This window comes from Prionailurus bengalensis, chromosome C2, assembly GCF_016509475.1.
Source record: "Prionailurus bengalensis isolate Pbe53 chromosome C2, Fcat_Pben_1.1_paternal_pri, whole genome shotgun sequence".
NCBI lineage: Eukaryota > Metazoa > Chordata > Mammalia > Carnivora > Felidae > Prionailurus > Prionailurus bengalensis.
In genome coordinates, this window is record NC_057350.1 from 123,044,523 (window position 1) to 123,064,656 (window position 20,134).

Sequence of the window (20,134 nt, forward strand, 5' to 3'; positions counted from 1 at the left end):
ATTTTTTTAAAGGAGGAATTGTATTCAAGCATCTTAACTTAGGTGCTAGGTTTCACAACTGGATCTTTTGTTTCTAGCTTTCATTCTATCTCGTTTCCCAGAACCCAAGTGATTTTCAGCTCAATGTGTGGAAAGCACCCAGCCCATCTCTATCCCATACACTTTAAAGTCTCCGAGCTGGGCCGTCCAGATGGTCGCTCATACCTGAACCACACCGAATCCTCTTCTCTTTGGAGCACATCTCTCCCCCACAACTACTCCAGAAATAAACGTGGCTCTGACAGAAACAGTAGCTCCTGGTCTAACACCAGTGGTGGAGCCATCTTCCCCACCCCCACAACAATGCTCTATGAGCTCTGGTTAGCATTGACAGCGACAGAAAATTAGAATGGAGTGTCCTTAGGCTAATTCCTCCTTTACCATGGGGGTCAAGAATTAGAGAGACTCTCAGGCTGAGTTACAAGGTACCAATTTAATACACGGTCATCTAGAAAGCAGGGTCCTCACGGTGGGGTCAGAAGAGGTAGAAGTGAACACCTAGACATTTGGTGCTGTTAGCGTCTGTTCAGCTGTTCCCTAGTAATAACATCAGAAAGCTAGACAATCATGTTAAAATACTCACAAATTATTATCGTGTAGGCTAGATATACACCACATGGAATCAACTGTGACCACATAGAACTAAGTCGCTGCCTCCTCTGCCTGGGATAATAAATGACAGTGACAAGGACAGTATTCCGCATCATGCTCCCATGAGATGAGCGAATAGTGTTATGTCCTCACAGGGGCAGGGTGGTGAATGTGGTCAGGTCCCCTACTGATACTCTTAAACCTGATGCCAGGGCAAGCGGTTTCCAAACCTCCCAGTGGGTTCCCTGTCCGCCCTCTGTCAAAATGAGCCTAAAAGCCACATACTGGTTTATTCTGTGATATTCTAAATATGCGCAATGAGCAAACTTGGCCCGTTTACCAAACCTGCTTGGGTTAAACAAATCTGAATTGTAGTTAAAAGCATTCAGATTGATGAGCTTGTTTAGGCAGACCTTCTCGACTAGTAAATCCTGTTTTGCACTTAAAAAAAAAAACAACAAAAAACCAAAACCACGCTCATGCCTGAATTACTTAGGCTTTGTCATGATTACAAGTGGCAAGGGTATGTGTTCACTTATGATTTTTAGAAATAGCATGCTCCTCATCAACATCCTCGGGGCACATACACAAATATTAATTTAAAAGACAAATCCCTGTGGGGCGCCTGGGTGACTCAGTCAGTTAAGCGTCTGACTTTGGCTCAGGCCATGATCTCACGGTTCATGGGTTCAAGCCCCGTGTCGGGCTCTGTGCTGACAGCTCGGAGCTCGGAGCCTGGAGTCTGCTTCAGATTCTAGGTCTCCCTCTCTCTCTGCCCCTCCCCCGCTCATGCTCTGTCTCTCTCTCTCTCTCTCTCTCTCTCAAAAATAAAATAAACATTAATAAATAAATAAATAAATGACAAATCCCTTTTCCGTGATAAAAATTTTAACCTGTTTCTGCCACTCTGAGGAGTTAAGTATAAGGAGCCCTAAACAGCCTGGCAGGAACAGGACAGAGATGGACAGAGACAGCAGTGAGGGGTGTGCCTTTCACTTTGATTAACGTTCTTCCTTGCCCACAGTCTCGTTGCTCTGCAGTCTTAGCTCATTTTATTTTCAGTCCTGTGGGTTAAAGTTAAATTGCATGGCTTATGCAAAGTACATAATTCAAGTATGAACAAAGCTTGACTCTGTATATTTAAAAAAAAAAAAAAAAAAAAAGGAAAGTCAGGGCACTGAGTCCCAGAGGAAACCTTGGTTTATAAACATTTGGATTGGTTTGCACTATGTTACTACATTCACTGCATTAAAAATTACAGCTGGTTTTCATTTACACCTAATGTGGACATTCAAAGTTCTGGGTAAATTTGTTACCAGGTTAGGCCATTCTAAATCTAAATTTTTGCAAACGAAATGTTCAGCAAATTCAACATTTTTGTTTAAATTCCTAGCATTAAAAAGTTTAAAAGTTTTATGAGGTTATTACATCGGTCTATAATGTATTTAGTCCTGGAAACAACATGGTGACTTAATTTATCAAGGACTAAAAGTGGCTTTGGATGATATTTTTACTTAAAATTTTTTGAAAGTCTGGTGCTATTTTGAACATCTATATCTTGCCTACGGAGCTGGGCAGGAACTTCTGTTTCCTATCTTAATCAGAGCTAAGTCTATAATAGCTACCATTTATTGAGAACCTACTACATACTCAATATTTGGCTATATTATATTATTTACTTCTAACCAAAAGGCTTCAAGGTATTAGTTATTATCAACTTTGGCTGAGGACCTAATTGGGATTTCTAGTCACATGGGAAATAGCAGAGTTAGGATTCAAATCTAAGTCTGACCAATTCCAGAGTCTAGGTCTTTCCACCAATCTTCAGAGGATAAAACCTCCTCCATCCACATTCTGTCCTGATGTAGGAAACTTCTTCCTGTCAGAATCCTGGTAGATGGAATCCCCACTCTCTGAAGCCAGGACTAATTCTGTTTATAAGAACCAGCCTTAATTTCCCAGGCCCTGGGAACTGTGGCTACCTAGGATGCCATCAACTGGAGACAGCCTGGACCAGCAGGTGGAAAAGAAAATAAAAGGAGGAATTCATTAGACCAGGTTGAAAAGTTAAGAGTAGAGAGCAGATTAACAATTTTGGTCAGTGATGTGTCGTAATTTGGAAATGCTTTATGAGACAAAGTAAGTGGGAAAGCTCACATTTCCATCTGAGCAAAAGCCTTCACTAGGTGTCTTCTCATGTTACAGATGAGGAAACTGAGGCTGAGAGGAATCTAGTCACTTGCCCAAGATCACACATTTAATAAGTTAGCCCATTTGTTATATTAAAAAGTATATCTTGTTTCCTTTTGTACCTAATAGATTCAGCATGTGTGAGTAAATTTGTTATCAGGTTGTTAGAGTGTTCTAATCTAAATTTTCAGTTAAAGAAAATCAGTGTAGCAATCAAGACTGACCAGGTTCCCACTTACGAATAGTATTTTTGTCCTGAACAAATAAACTAAATTGGTATCATGAGTTCCTTCCTCAACATATATTGAAAACGGATTTTTCAAAAGTCTAACTTTTGAGTAAGAGGTTTTCCTCAACCATGGTTAGTGTTTCAAATGCATGATTTTAGTGATTAACTCTCTCTGTTAGCATCTGTACATTTTGCTCTAAGATCCCTTCCGGCTCCGAAGTTTGTAATTCTAAAAAATCTAGCCCAGCTTGCTTTCCAGGTCGGTCTAGGCCAAGAGCTAGACTCCAAGTCTCCTGCCTCCTGGTTATGTGGCCAGCTGACTATCTTGCTCGTTGGCAGTAATTTTATATGCCAACCAGATGGCTCTCAAAGGGGGCTTTCTAATCAGCTCCACTCTGCCTGGGAATATGAGAGGAGGATTATGTTGCTTGGTGCTCATGAGGCAGTAGAATGAATGGTTGAGTAGACGGATAGGACTGAGGAATCTGAACTCTGGGAAGCCTCCAATTCTTACACATGAGTTTTCTTACTTCTATCCATTAGGATCTGTGTAAGATGTGGGAACGGAGTACATACTTGATGGCAAAGATGAGGCAGCAAACCATGGGGACCAAACTGAGGTTATCTTCTAGGAAAGACCTGGGGGAGACGGGAAATGTGAACCATGCGGTTTTCAACAGAGAAAAACTGGTGAGTGACTTAGGGTTGGGAGGGAGACTCTGACCGACAACATTCTGCCCCACTTCAATCCAGCTCTCCTGTGGGACTATCCTCCATACTCCTCACCCCTGTTTTGATATCACTACCTCAACGTTAGCAGCAGAATAGTTCCTGCTTTTCTCAGGGCATTTGCAACATGGCACTAAAGGAAAGAACAACAAGGTTTTACTAGATCCTGAATTGGCAAGACACATATTCAGTAAGATGGCTGAGTTTCTTCTTTCTTGAGAGACTGGCAAGTAGGGTGAAGAGGGAGGGTGGGGATGTAAACTAGGGTGGAGGAGGAAGAATTCTCACAGATTGGTAAAAGCCACCCTTTGTGAGAACATAATCCTCTCCTAATATCTTCCCTTCATCCTGGGCAGCAAATACTCCAAGACTCAACCTGGGAACAAAGCCATTTGTCTTGTCTTCTTTCAGATAAAGACATGGCTCAGAAAGGCCATAACCATGCACCTCATCTCACCAGAGCAGCTTTAACAAACCTCAGTGAAACTTCACTTCCTTCAGACTGAAGATAAAGGCAGAATAAGTTTTTGTTGATTGAATTATCTACCTTTAATCACGTCTCTGGCTTGCTTCCTGCAAGATCTGTGTATCTCCCGCGGCACCCAGAGCGTTGTCTGATGCAGTGAAGGGGGCTCATATGGGTATGCTCTTCACTGACCAACACCAACTTGGGAGTTCCCTCTCTGCTCCCATCACTACCAGTGGAATCTTTAGCTTTGTCTCATGAAGCCATTTCCCAAAATAGGGGAACTTGCTCCATGAATTAAGGAATGGACCTAGGGGCTGCAAATATCTATGGAAGTCTTTCAAGTACTTAATCACTTGTTTCCCAAAGGGAGTCACAAGTTGTCTGGCAAGCAGACCACAGGCTTTGTTTAAATCTGTCCCTCCCAGAACAGAAAAAGGGAGACAGAAATAAGAATGGTCTGACAGCAATACCATTGCCTTCAAATTGTGCCTCAACCTTTCCTGGGCCCTCAGCATCAGAACATGGTTCGTAGAACTATAGGATGGGCAAGGCAGTTTGCAAGATGCCATCTCAACCCTCTCTTTGAGGTGGAAAAAAATCACGTTCAAAGAGAGTATTATATCTGAAGACCTTGGCAAACAGGATAAAAGCCCTATTCCTTAATTTCTAGTACTCTGCCCTTTGTAATGCAACATACTGGCTCAATTAAAGTTCCAGGCTTTCATTTAAATAGGTACTTATTGGGGCGCCTGGGTGGCTCAGTCGGTTGAGCGTCCAACTTTGGCTTATCTCATGGTTCAGGGGTTTGGGCCCCGTATTGGGCTCTGTGCAGACAGCTCAGAGCCTGGAGCCTGCTGCGGATTCTGTGTCTTCCTCTCTCTCTGCCTTACCCTGCTTGCACTATGTCTCTCTCTCAAAAAAAAAGCAAACATTAAAAAAATTAAGAAATAAATAAATAGGTACTTATTAAATGGTTATAGGAAAGCAAATTAATGAAGATGCTGGTAAGACAGCTATAACTTATTTCTCAATTCCTCTCACAAGAAAATGTTATAGTATACTTGTTTAATTTTTTTTAAAGCTCAACTAAATATAATTTTAAGCAAAATAGTAAATGTTGGCCAAAATATCACCTGAGACCAAGGGTCACTTCGGAAGTATCAGAGAAGTAGGTTTGATTGCCATTTAAGTCAATCAGATTAAGTTTAGCCAGCTGAAGTAGGCTTTATCCTATTTGGTTTGCAAAAAAGAAATCTCATGAGTTAGCATGAGCAGCTAAAAATAAGTTGCAGGTTTCATTTTCCGTTGTTCAGTATGGTTTTGAAACCAAAAGGTGCAGAGCTAGGAGATTCACCAACGCCTACTGAAAATCAACAATTCAAACTGACACCTTTCTAGCACACTGCCCTGAACTATGGGCCAAAGCCAGGCCCAAGAAAGGTGCACCTATGTCCCTCTCACGATGGTCCCTGGAGATGAATCTCCATAATAACACATGGCAGGAAGTTGGGGGCTGAGGCTCATCCTAGGGGACAGTAGCTTATGTCTGAGTGTATTGTCATATCTGGACAGGATGCCACATAATCCATCCCATGTGCTCAGCTTCAATCTTAGGTGATGCTGGGGACCCCTCAGCAAAGCAAGGGAGTAAATAATGCTAGCATTTCATTAAGATGGGGACCTGAAGGTAGTGAGCTCAGCAAGTACCCCTTGACCTAAATGCCCATGGCCTTGTGCAATTCCATTCTGTAAACCCAAGCAGCTCATGAGAAGTTTAATTTCAAAACTGCCTTTCCAGGGCCAAATCTGGCAAAAAGGTGTTTGACAGAGGCATACATCTTCAAAGGGAAGACAGCCATCTCACGCTGTAGCATTCAGCTGTGGCACAAGGCTCAGAGAGAGCAGTGTAGCTATAAGAAAGCCCTCCGCTGAATGAGATTGAAAGGGGGCAAAGAAGGGTTAATCTCCTTCCATTAGAGGAGGGCCCATTTGGTGAAGGTGAAGAGAATAATCTGTATGAAGAGCAGAGAAGACAAAGAGCCATTCCAGAAAAGAAATCACCGTGCAGGGGCAAGAAGGGTGATTTGTCCTAGATTTTCATCGTGAGACCATTTCTTAGATCTCTGAGTCTTTACCTCGCTTTGAAGTTACAAGTCTCAGGGAGGGGAAAGGGGGCATATTCACACTCTCTCTGCTGGAATACTTGAGCTTTATTCCATCTGAGATGGGCTGTCTCTGAAAAGCAGAGGGCGAGGCCTTAGAAGGCTATCCGTAAATCAGAAAGTGGCAAAATAAACAATAGGAGTTGTTCGTAAAAGAGAGGCCAGTGGCTGAATCCCCCTTTTCTGGGGTGGGGAACACCCTCCCCCCACCTTTTTTTAGCTTCAAAAGAGTTTTTAGAAATTGCTTTTAACAACATTTTTGGAAATAGATTAAGAATCACAAAACATGGAAAAAATAGAGTAACTAAATAACTTCATCTGGCTTCCCCCAGTGATAATATCATCCACTAGCCTAGCACACTGTTTAAACCAAGAAGCTGACATTGGTAAAATACTATTGACTCAGGCAAGGACCTTATTTGGATTTCACCAGTTTTTGTATGGGTGTGTGTGTGTGTGTGTGTGTGTGTGTATGTGTGCATGTGTGTTTCTATGAAATTTTATCACATGTTATTGATTGGAATAGCCATCATCACAACCAAGATACAGAACTATTCCATCACCACAAAAAAAAACCTCCCCCCCCAAAAAAAACAACCAGTGCTAACCTTCTTAGAATCACACTTTCTTAGGTCATTAAGTCATTTACACTTTCTTTCAACCTCTGGCACTGATCTATTCTCAATCACTACAATTTTGTCTCTTTGAGTTTGTTATAAATGGAGTCATATAGTATATAACCCTTTGAGATTGGCATTCTTTCACCCAGCATAATGCCCTTAGATCCATTTAAGTTGTATGTAAAGAGTGTGTGCATTTCCATTGCTGAATAGTTTTCCATGGTATGGATGTACCACGGTTTTGTTACCCATTTTCCCCTTGAAGGACGTCTGGCTGGTTTCCTGTTTTAAGCTATTAGAAATAAAACTGCCATGAATATTGGTATACAGTCTTTTGTGCTAGCATAAGTTTTCATTTCTCTTGTATAAACACTCAGGAGTGGGACTGTATGATATATGTATGTTTAACTTTATTAGAAACTGTTTTCCGGAGTGGCCATTTATGGTCCGACCAGAGGTGCAAAGCCATCCAATTTCTTCACCTCCTTGTCAATTTTTGGGAACATCAGAATTTGTTATTTTAGGCATTCTGATAGACGTGTAGGGATTATTTCTGCTGGTCTGGTCAAGATGGCAGTCAATTGGGGGTGTCTTCAGAGCTTGGGTGCGTTGCCTTCTGATATCTCTCACTGTTCCAGATTTCATAATACTTGTCTACATAGCAGTTTGAGCTGTCTGGCATTTCAGTGATGGAAAATGGGGCTCTTGATATGTGGTGAGTCTTTAGGTTTGACCAGTTGCTCCTGACTACAATAGTAGGACATCACACTCTGGGGGATGCTGGGCTTCTTTGAGGCAGTACATCTTGGCCCAACAGGTAGACTTGATACCAATGACACTCTCCCAAGAGGTGATATGAAAGCCACCATATGGCAGCCGTGGAGCAGAGACAGAATTTGCTTGGGCCGGGGTCGTCCAGCCGCTTTGGCCAGAGACTGTGTGAATGCTTTTTATTCTTAAAGTCAGCTACTCATTAGCAAGGTGTGTGGGGAGTAGACATGGAGTCAGCACAGACAGGGAAGAATGGGATCACCAGCAGCACTTGTCAGATCACAGACCCCACTGAACACTTTTTGCCCTTGGACTTCCTACTCTGTTGATAATCTCAGATTTGCCAGCAGCATGTGGGCACCTTGTCTGGATGTCACAGAACTCCAACATCTACCTCCTGGGGGTTAGATCTAGAGGTACTGCTGTCACCACCACATGGACCTTCTTGGCCAAGGGATCCAGGTCTTGCCAGTAATTAGAACTCTATCTAAGCATCAGAAGGTGCTTCAGCCAAAGAAGTTGTAAAGGATGCCAGGGAGATGGGCTTTGCATAGACCCAACATCATAGTGATGACAACTGCTCCAGCCATGTCTGGGAAGTCACCTTCCATCTGTTGTACCCCTGAGTGAAGGGAGGTTGTAGAACTTCCCGGAATCCATACCCATCATCTACGAGTTTGGACCAGAAGGCCAAGAATGAGAAGAGCAGTGATGCTATGTGGGAACAGCCAAGAGACCATGAAGACCCTTCACAGAAGCAGTAAAGCTTAGTGATCAGAGGCAAACTCCCTGGTGCCTCTGCGTTCTGGCTCTTGCACTTCACCTGGTGCAGTCACAGGCAGAAGATGTGGACTTGGCTGTGGAGGAACCTAAATAGTGATTTATAGAACCTAAACATGAACTAGGGACCATCTGGAACTGAGCTGTTTGTGGAGGCTGAGCATGAAAGCAAATGATATGATGGTGACTCCCCCAGAAGCTGGGGTGGTACAATGAGAAAGGTCGGCCATATGCCATCAGGTGACCAATAGGCATGGTCTGATGGGCTTGAGCAGGGTTATGCAGCAGGATGGATGCTCACACCTCCTTAGAAGGTGGTAAAAAAATTTTTTTAATTTGGTTGTTGTTTGTTTACTATGTTTTCTGCTCTAACAGAGAATTTCCCAGATTTCCCAATTTCAGGAGCCTCTTCTCTGACCCACTGCCCCTCCTTCAGCCAGGTGCTACTACTCACCTGCTGTCAGAAGGCAGCCCGGTGCACAGCACCTCTCAGATTTAAAAAGGCAGGCACATGGGGCGCCTGGGTGGCGCAGTCAGTTAAGCATCCGACTTCAGCCAGGTCACGATCTCGCGGTCCATGAGTTCGAGCCCCGCGTCAGGCTCTGGGCTGATGGCTCAGAGCCTGGAGCCTGTTTCTGATTCTGTGTCTCCCTCTCTCTCTGCCCTTCCCCCGTTCATGCTCTGTCTCTCTCTGTCCCCAAAAAAATAAACGTTGAAAATAAATAAATAAATAAATAAATAAATAAATATAAATAAATAAAAAGGCAGGCACAGCTATGGACAGGTACCTCCCCAGACAGTGAAGTTATGTGATGGGACTCCATCCTTGAGAATGAGTCACACAGCTCCCCTCTAGCTCTGGCTTTGTCTTCTTTTGCAGTTAAGATCTGACTACAATATGAGTCTCTGCTCTTTTGCATTCTGACTCTGGACCCGGCCTCCTCTTCTGCTCTTGTGCGTGCCTCTGCGTGGCTGCCCATGTCCTCTTCGGTCCAGGTTCGGTGTTACCACTTCAGGGCTTAGGGCACACAGTGGCCGGGTCTCATTAGGTGACCAAGGTGGGCCCTTGGGCCCCTCACAGGGTCTGGGCTGCCCATACCGGTCCTGAGATATGGCCCTGCCTATAAGAAGGCAGATCAAAGTTTCCTGGTTGAGGCAGAGTCTCTCACATGAGGTGTCTATCTTCTCACTGGGGCCTTGTCTCTGCTACCCTGAGGTTGGGGAGATCTAGGCCCTGCTTCTACCCAAGTCCTTGTTTTACTGCTGCCACTGAATCTCTGGCTAACCCCCTGGAAGTAAATCATTCTGGGTCTCAGTTATCTCATATTTACAGTAAGGTTTCCCGATTCTCTAGTTGAAAATCTTTCAACTATACCATACCACAATTAAGAAAAAACCTAAACTTCAGAGGCCAAAAAAGGACACTTTAAGTTAAATTCTGGTTTAGATATACTATCTCAAGGCTCTCTGTTTTCTAATAAGTGTTTGCTGAAATGAATGTTTATTGAATTGAATGCAGCATATCAAGAGGCTTTAACGTGTATAAGGATTAGGAGGGTGTATTGAAAAGCATATTCCTAGGCCCTGTCCTTAGACCTTCTGATGCCACTTGGGCCTAGGAGCATGCATTTTAACATGAGAAACTGAAGGGGACTTAGGTTTTGAAATAGACACTGGTGACTTTCTGGAGGCTAATTTACTGATGTGCATTAGGAAATTTAGAAACAGGTCATTTGACCTACTGATTCAATTCTAGGAATTTTCCCTAAGATGTCCACAAAAATTCATCCACAAGAATGTTTACAGATTGATAATAGCAGAGCATTACAGCCAATCAAAATGCCCATCAAAGGGGCGACTGGGTGACTCAGTCGGTTAAGCATCGGACTTCGGCTCAGGTCATGATCTCCCAGTTCCATTTGTGGGCTTGAGTCCCGCATCTGGCTCTGTGCTGACAACTCAGAGCCTGGAGCCTGCTTCAGATTCTGTGTCTCCCTCTCTCTCTGCCCCTCCTCCATTCAGGCTCTGTCTCTCTCTCTCAAAAATAAGCATTTAAGGGGCGCCTGGGTGGCGCAGTCGGTTAAGCGTCTGACTTCAGCCAGGTCACAATCTCGCGGTCCGTGAGTTCGAGCCCCGCGTCGGGCTCTGGGCTGATGGCTCGGAGCCTGGAGCCTGTTTCCGATTCTGTGTCTCCCTCTCTCTCTGCCCCTCGCCCGTTCATGCTCTGTCTCTCTCTGTCCCAAAAATAAATAAACGTTGAAAAAAAAAATTAAAAAAAAAATAATAATAGGCATTTTAAAAAAATGCCCATCAAAAAACCCAAAAAGGATAAATTAAGACATTATCAATGCAAGGGAAACACAGACGTTAAAAATCAAAATTTCAGGGTTATGTGGGTGGCTCAGTCGGTTGAGTGTCCAACTTTGGCTCAGGTCACAATCTCACGGTTTGTGAGTTCAAGCCCCACTTTGGGCTAGCTGCTGACAGCTTGTCAGCAAAGAGCCTGTCAGGAAACACTGCCTCAGATCCTCTGTCTCCCTCTGTCTGCCTCTCCCTCGCTTGTGCTCCCGCTCTCTCTCTCTCTCAAAAATAACTAACTAACTAACATAACATAACATAACATAACATAACATAACATAACATAAAAAAAAATCAAATTTTCACAGGCCATTTAGTGACTTGGGGAAATACTTACAACATAATGGAAGTGAGGTAAGAAAAAACATAAAATACCATGTCAAATAATTTCTATATGTGAAAAACTGGAAAGAAATACATCAAAATGGTAATACAGAATTGTTGCTTGTTTGTTGTATTCCTGGAAGCTGTTGTTTTCTCCTTGATATTTTTCTGTATTTTCTATTTTTTGTATAGTAACTAGTTATGACTCTTTTTATCTGAAAAACAATGATAAGTATTTTAAAAGAAACAAAAAGGAATTCACCTCATGTAGGGTGAAAACGGAGGGAAGAGACTCCTCTTAGGAGTCCAGCCCAACCATGGCCTGGCTGCCGTAGAAGGACTCAGACTCTGGCTGGTGTCTGGGGTAAATTTCAAGCTACATTCTCTTTTGTGAAGCACCTTGGAATAGTTGATGCCAAGGAATTTGGATCAATGAGAAAATCCTTTCACTAGATACTGCTTTCCCCGCTACATTCCAAGATAACAGATGACAGGATCTGGGACATGGAGGGGAGTTCACAGTTTAAATGATACCTTCTTTACTGCTCTTGGGTTGAACTCATGCTTGTTGACTCTGTATAATCCCCCGCCCCATTAACACCAAACAGACAGACTGCACTCAGGTTTAAGAGCTTTGGGACAGGCGATGGACTCCATTCTCATTTGGGAGACACCACCCGACGTCAGTGCTTCTGTGGAGTGGTTTCAAAGCCTCCTGTGGTCAATGCACTGGGAGCCCCCTAAAATGCCAGGAAACACCATTTTTGTTTTTGTTTTTTTGGGTTTTTTTTTGGCAGAGAGATAGCTCAAATCCATCCTGTCTCACAGATTTCAGTGACCCCTCCCCCCCCCCCCCCCCCCCCCCCCCCCCCCCCCCGGGTCAAACCTCTCTCTGAGTAACATTACAAGCCTCTTGGTTAGGCTTCTGGCCTATAGTCAAACCTTTCCGAATGACCTTGAAAATTTTATCCCACATGCTGTGGCTAGCTAGTGAGTGGTGCTAAGGATCTCAGATGAAAGTCAATTGAGAAAGACCAAAAAATGTTAAATGATGATACTTACAATATTAATACCAACAGTAAAAGTCAAAACACCAATGCTAACCATTATTATAATTATTTTCATCAGTATCTTGACTCGCTATACATTGTTCTAAGTTGCCCAAACCATTTTCCCCCCCAAACCATTTCACATATATTACTTTATTTATTCTGACAGAATCTCAGTTTTACATCCTTTAAAAATACCATTTTGGAGGCGGGAGGAAGCTTTCAAGTTCTGATGAAAAGCAGAGGCTTCTTGAGTTAAAAACAAAACCGTGAAGTCTTCAAGTGTGGTGTTTTCCAACTTCGTTCTTGACAAGAAATCGGGGGATTTCAGCATGAGCAATTACAAAGCCCTATTACCATGAATTCTTAGCTTTGGTGAATATGACGTGGCCTTATTGCAAAATCCTCTAAGTGGAGTAAAAGAACATTCATAAATGCCGACCCAGTGTAAGAAGAGGGCTTGCATTTCTGTGCTATGAAAACTATAAAACCTCTGGGATTAAAAATAACCAACTGAGGGGCACCTGGGTGGCTCAGTTGGATGTCTGACTTCCACTCGGGTCATGATCTCACGGATCGAGCTCCACCACATCCGCCTCTCTACTATCGGCACAAAGCCCACTTCGGATCCTCTGTCCCCCCCACCCCCCTGCCCCTTCCCCCTCTCGCACAGGCACATGCTCTCTCTCTGCCAAAAATAAACATTTAAAAATAAATAAATAGGGGCACCTGGGTGGCTCAGTCAGTTAAGCATCCCACTTCAACTCAGGTCATGATCTCACGGTTTCGTTCCTGAGTTCAAACCCCGCGTCAGGCTCTGTGCCGACAGCTCAGAGCCTGGAGCCTGCTTCATTTCTGTGTCTCCCTCTCTCCCTGCCCCTCCCCCACTCACACTCTGTCTCTCTCAAAAATATATAAGCATTAAAAATTTAAAAAATAAAACAAAAATAAAGTTAAAAAATAAAAATAATAAAAATAATCAACTGGTCTAGACACTATCTATGTCAGCCTGCTGTGCACATCCATGCCTGCTTATCACAGATTAATTGGTCCGGGCTAAGCTCTTTAGGTGACCTAAGCTCTGAAAAGACTATGGTGCCCCAAATTTTAATTATACCCCTCACGTGGAATAAACAGTTTTTTAAATAAGAAAATATAAAATTAAAGAAAAGTCTAATTTTTCCCATAATGTCTACTTTGACACTTTTTTGAAAATGTTGAAGATCAAAATATTTACCAAGTGTATACCTTGTCACCCCTGCCGTGTTGCTGTGTTTGTGAGGTCACTCAACGTGCTGTAACAACACTGTGGAGGGGTCACGCTGACAGTACTGAAATTCTGATATGGCGATTACACACCCCTCCCTTTCATGCTATCAATACAGGTAGACAGGAGTAATCAGGAGATTGACCCCAGCCCACCCCCTCCACACACACTCATATGTCACTTCCTACGTACTTAGTGCTCTGAGAAGTCACTACCACATGGCGGTTGAAATTTATCAACTGGGACTGCTGAGCCTCCCAAGTAAATGGACCCTGACATCTTTCCTTCTTGAATGGCCTTCGGCCTTGCCCTTCCTGGCTGACTCCATTAGACAGGGGCTTCCAGTAACAGATCATCCCCACCTGGCTCTAGCTTTTGAAACCTAGCATTTGTTCTCAACTTACTCCTTTGGCTGCACCCTTCTAAGCAGGCCCATTCAACTTGGTCTTATCTTTAGCTTCCTCCACCAGCCCAGCCAGCTTTCAGTTCAGTAGATACTTCCAGGACAAAGCCAAGGCACAGCAAATGAACTCTGAGAGACTGAAGCATTTTTGCAACAATTCAACTTACTCTACTCCACTTCTCCTTAGACCATTCCTGATGTGAGAGCACTGGGCAGCGGCAGAGGTGAGGCAGCAGTGATAGGAGAATAGGCCAGGCACCAGTTTCCATGAGAGCCCTAGAGGCTGTGTCAAACTGGCCAGTAGCTGCCTTCCCACACAATGGACAATGTGTGCTCTTCAGGGTGTGGGTGTGGGCCTCAGAAATGTCAAGTCCAGGGGCAAAATACAATCAGAAACCAGGGTATCTAGCCAGATATTGACAACAGAACTACAGAACTATCTCAGACAAAGACTCAGGCAAAGTCCATTTTTAGTATATGCTCTGCTGAAGCAAGCATGTGAAGTCCGTTTTTATTGGAGGTCTTTATGCTGCCCTTGGGGCATCATAAGGTACCCACCATATGGTTTCTGATATTTACCAGCAGGGGAATTCTGCACTAAGACCAGCAATGGTGAAAAGGCTACATAAAACATAAAATTAGCTCAGAGTTCCCTAAACAGGGATTATACCCTTACCACTCATTATTTCAGTACATGTTTTGAAACTTTCCCTGAAAAGAAAAAACTAGAATTATGTATCAAATCCTTAGGGTTGCACTAATCTCTCCAGCCTGAGCCTTTTGAATCTATTTTTAAATGTTTCTCTAATAACTTGGTTTGAAGATCTCATTTCAGTCAGGGATCCTACCCCTTACCCCGATCACACACCTAAGATTAAAACACTTGCCAAGATCTGGAGTAGATCAGGCAGGATAGCTTCCCAAAGTTCCCAGAAGCAGACAGAACCATGAGCTAAAGAAACCACGAGATTTCCAACAGACTACTGGGGCTAAAAGTTGGGGGAACAGAATTCTGTTGGACAATTCCAACTAGCATGACTAGACCCAGAAGCAGGAAACAATGCCAGAATGATCCTAGACCAAGAGGACCCTGGAGGGGAAAATAAGGGAAAGAAAGTCCTTCCTCATGTACTGGTCACTGGCAGCATGGTAGTGCTCATAGAAAGGCTCAGGGTTGGAAAGAACAGAGGCATCTTGAAAAATCTCACCCACTGCTTCTTGCCCATATGGCTAGATTTTACCTAAGAGAGTCAGTCAGGGAATACTAAATATCTGATCATTTTTTGCTTCTCCCACTAATTCATTCTGGTATCTTATCCTTGAGCATCTCAAAGCTCTTTATTATGCTGTGCCAGAGAGGACAACCTCTTATCCAGAAACTCTCTAGACCATTGCTGGGAAGTGGCTGCCTCCCTGGGAACTACATTTCCCAGATCCCTTTGCAGTTAGCCATGGTCATGTGACTGAGTTTTAGTCAACCAAATGTGAATAGAAGTGTTGTACATCCCTTCTAGGCATGGCCGGTGAAAACCTCCCCTCTGCTCTTATTCACACTCTTCTTCTCTTTCACTGGGGAGTGGAGACAGTCCTGATGGCCTTGAAAATCACATGCTGCAGAAGGTGGAGCCTCTTTCCATCTGTATCTCTGAATGCATGTGTGAAAGAGAGTTGCCCCACTATACTGTCACGTGAGCAAGAAATAAACTTCTGTTGTGTTTGAGCCATTATACATTTTTCAGTCTACTATAGCAATTGGCATATCCTAACACTTACATGTCCTTTTTGATGTAGTTGTTTTTGTGTGTGTGCGGAAGTTCCCATGCCTTCTCCCCTTTCCTTAAATTTTACTATAAACCAAGAGAACAGAATTAGTGAATTTAAATTTAAGCAGCCATTAGGGACAAATGACACTCACCAAATTAGTGGTCACAGCATTCAGATCTTACAGCCAGAAGAACAGTAATTTAGCAGAATCTCACATCGACAACCTGATGCATTAAATTAAAACAAAAAGTAAACGTAAGATGTACAAAATGAATATATTAGAATTACAAAACAAAACAAATATAGGGTTACTTCCCAAGAGTGTTGTCAGACTACAAAGGAATTTGCCACTGTTTTCCAGTGAATGACAAGCTTTTCCGCTGCCTTTAAAATAAGATTTATTTTTTTAATACATCCCCCTCTAATCATTATAAAACAGAATTTATAAAGAACAATTCTACTCTGCTAAGTAAGCTATTCAAAGACTAAATGCTGACTCAGGGGATGACACTGGAGGCTAGGAGCACTGGGTATGATTTCTATGCCTATGTGCTCTGCAGTTCTTATGTACACATTTAAACTTCTCTCTCAGGAACTTAACTTTCTTGGTTAGGAACTTCCAGAGCTTGTAAAATTATAGGCTATGCAAAGACTTTAGTTTTTTAGGTGACATTAAAACAGATATCAGAGATACACTAGATCTGTCTTTGTGTTTAGTATCATTCCAGATGCAATAGCCCAAGCAGGAATTAAAATAAGCACTCTATAAACATGGTGATGAAACAATGGAGGTGCGCGCACCAAAACAATCAGAAGCAACCAGAAACACGCTCTGTGAAGGCGGCAGGTTGTGGATGTTTTCTTATGAGACCTGCCATCTTTTACCAGGTTAAGTGCAAAACTACAAGTGGACGACATAGGGGACGTATTTGCCTAGAACAGGCTTTCTTTTTATGTCTGATTACTCGGTTTAAGATTCAGGAAGCAAAGAGTTCAGAACTCTGAACAAACATTCTTGCAGTCCAAAACAGAGCACCAGGGCTCCGGGAGGAGGAAGAGGAGACAAAACAAGAAGGTTGACCCGGGAAGGCACGACTTGAGCCATTTCCCCCAGGGTTTCAGCCTATGTGTATGTATACATATACATATATATATATATTTTTTTTTTTTTTTTGAGAGGAAATGCATTCTTGTCTGGTCCTGTGAAAAGAGAGAGATCAGATAAAATCGCTTTGGTGCTATATTTGGAGGGTCTCCCAAATGTAGTCCCCACCACCTCCCTCTGGGCTGGGGCCTGCCAAGCCGCAGGTGTCAGGAAACAAGATGGCGCCACACAGTGTAGGGTGCTGAGTGAGAGGGGCAGGGGTGGGCCTTCACTTACTCGGAGATGCTGGCTCCTCTGAAACCCAAACGCTGCCAACTCCCTGGGCTCAGGAGTTAAAACCGCTTTCTTGCTCTGGGTTCTTCACTTCTTGTTGAGATCAGCTCCACATATTTTTCTGATGATGTCACCCATTCTGACTTCCTACATTTTGAAAGTTGATCTACAAGCAAAACCTTCCATAAGGCTAAAAAAAAAAAAAGAAAAAGAAGAAGAAAAGAAAGGTGTGTTGTGAGGAGATGGAGAGGAGGAGGAGAGAGGCAGTTGCCTCCTTATTTTGAGATTTGCTGCAGCTGCGAGTGCCACTCCCCAGCCAGTTTCCTGGCTGCAGAGGGAGGCCAGTGGCCGGGCGTGGGTGACGTCAGGGCCAGGCCTGAGTCATCGCCAGCGGCCTGGCTGCCCTGCCACTCGGAAGGGGACAAAAGGAACCTTTGATGTCCAGAGGCCCTCCTCTCGGCACACTCGCCTGTACAGAGCAGCAAGCCAGGAGAACATTCCTGCTGTCTCTCCACCCCCAGCCGCCCTTCCTACTTCCGGAACAGTCCCAGGCAGATTCAAGAAGGCCTCCCCCAAGGGACGTCACCCTCCTGCATGGCAGAGGCATGGCCACGCTCTGTCAAAGAGAGAAGCAGAAGAGGGCGTTTCTCTGGGGATTTCTTACCTCTCCCTCTGGCATTCCCCCTTTTCCTTGTGGTGCTGCCTTAACCAGGGAGTCGAGACGGTATTAAAAGACATGTATGTGAAGAGATGGAAGGTGCTCTTGTCACATTCCCTAGACACTATCTGGTGGTCAGTGCCTTTATGCCATGGCCCTGGACCTCAGCTCCTTGCCTCTGAGTGCCAGTGTGAGCCTGCACCTCCTGGATTTAAGAGAGGACCATTCTTTAAAAGGGTTTTTATATCCCAGTGCTGGCATGGGACTCAGTAAATATATGGTGAATGAATGAATTTTGATACATTTAGATGATAATTCTTTTTAAAATTTTTGAGAGAGAGAGAGAGCACGTGCACATGTATGAACGGGGAGGGGACAGGGAGAGGGAGAGCAGGGGAGAGAATCCCAAGCAGCCTCCATGCTGTCAGCATGGAGCCTGACGCGGGGCTTGATCTCATGAACCATGAGACTGTGACCTGAGCCGAAATTAAGAGTCGGATACTTAACTGAATGAGCCATCCAGGTGCCCCTAGATGATAATTTTAGAATAAAATAGTAGAAAACATATACTGAATACTTGCACTGAATGTTCAAGCCTCTGTGCTAAGTGCTTTACAAAGATGATTTCATTTATTGTTATCATCATGACGAAGCTATAAGGTTAGGTACTATTATTCTTCCCTATTCTATTGATGGGAAAATGATGCTCAGAGAGATTAAGAGACTTCTCTAAAGTCTCACACTAGTTAATGGCAGAGCCTGGATCATCTGGTCTCAAATCCTGTGTTCTGAATCACCATGCTGAGTGGCTGAAGTGAATGTGTGAACAATGACCAAAGGCAGCCTGTTCAGGTGAGCAAAGGGTAATGATGAGGCTTGAAATCATTCCACAAGGAAGTAGTGGAATTAGGGATGGTCTGTCTAGGGAAGTAGGCCTCATGTCCTCTCAATGGGTCAACACAAGGTCTGGGATAGCCAGAGTGGTCAGGAAGGCAGGTTCATTGTCAGGTCCCAGTGGGGGTAAGAAGCTAGGATGGGGAGACAAAGTCAGGGACGTCTGGCGGCGTGTGGTGGATGCAGGGTGTGGGAGAACCGTGGACTGGGTATCTCAGAGGGGCTGAGGCCAAGTATTGTCTTTGTTGCCTCCTGGACTCATGGGGATACGTGGAGGGTCAGTGCAGCTAAAGGCACTGCTTGTCTGGGACAGGCAAGAAGACTAGAGCGAAGAAAAACAAGATAGCTCTCAAAGACTCCAAGGCCTAGAGAAGGAGTTAGAACAAAGGCATGTTTCAAGTACAAGGCGGGGCTGGAGGTGACAGGGACAGAGCTGGACCTGACAGGGGCAGTGACTGCCCTTAGCACTGCTCTACCAGGAATCAGCTGCCTTTCTGAGACAGAGTGCGAGTCCTATCAGTGGCTGTGCTCAAGCCAAGGTGAGGTGGGTTGGCCAGAGGAGAACATCTGCTTATGGGGGTATCTGGGCCCAGGATAAAGATGACCTTGGAGGTACCTTCTCCTTCTGGGCTTTATGATTGTGGTTTGTACTTTTCCATGGTTCTCCTAGAGTAAATGTCGCATTCCAAGAGGAAGACAAATGCCAGGAATTTCCAGCCCCTTGCAGAAGTAGGGAGGGAGATGTCAGTGGCCTCCTCAATAATGCCACTCCATGCCTTTCCCCCCCACTGTGGTTATGAGACCCCTCTCCCTGGCTCAGGAGACCGATGCCTCTGGTAGCTGGGGACATCGTGTTGCCACCTTGTTCCTGGGAGTTCTGCCAGTTGCCACTCTGAGGAATTACACTTGTGCTGTGGGTTCTGACTCCCCAGGGAGGTGGAATTAGCAAAGGTGAATTTTGGAAGAGAGGAAGCCACATGCTTTTAATTAAGGGAGCAGCAACAACTGATCAGGGTCATTGTCAACGTCCACGCAGAGCCTGACCTTGGGCTGAGGAGAGCACTTTAAGTTCCAGGCATTTTTGGCAGAAGGCTTGGGTTTTTGTTTTTTTTTTTTCCCCTTGGTTGTCTGTAGAAAATGCCTTTTGGGCATCTCCCCACTCTGCTTCCCCAAAGGCTTGGTGGCCTTGCTTGCTTCACATACACAGGTGTTTATTTCTCTAATAAGACAAAGAGAGGCTTATTATTTTTTCATTCTACCTTGCGGGGCCAGGATAATGTGAAGACAAAAGGAAAAAAAGGGGAAATGATGAGTAAGCTTCAGTGAGATACAAAGCCTGGCACTGTGTGTTCTGGGATTGATCCTAATAGGATAAAATCAGAATTGGGCAAAACATCTACTGGGGGACCCAGAGAAGTAAGTACAGTGACACCCCCTAACCTCTACGCCATCTAGAGAA

The 20,134-nt window shown here is 44.1% G+C and overlaps 1 protein-coding gene across 6 annotated transcripts in view; it reads right to left on the minus strand.

Annotated features, from left to right (window-relative positions):
* ZBTB38 (zinc finger and BTB domain containing 38) overlaps positions 1–20,134 on the minus strand; it is a 157,103-nt gene that overhangs the window by 94,859 nt on the left and 42,110 nt on the right. For 2 of the 6 annotated variants that reach the window (XR_006299482.1, XR_006299484.1), the window contains exons 1-2: positions 17,127–18,121; positions 15,897–15,969 (exon numbers count right to left, since the gene is read on the minus strand). The gene's annotated coding sequence lies outside the window, so the exon portion shown is untranslated. Of the gene's footprint in view, positions 1–15,896; positions 15,970–17,126; positions 18,122–20,134 lie in introns of those variants that run through there. The other 4 variants (XM_043595253.1, XM_043595257.1, XM_043595254.1 and 1 more) reach the window with 3 other exon arrangements.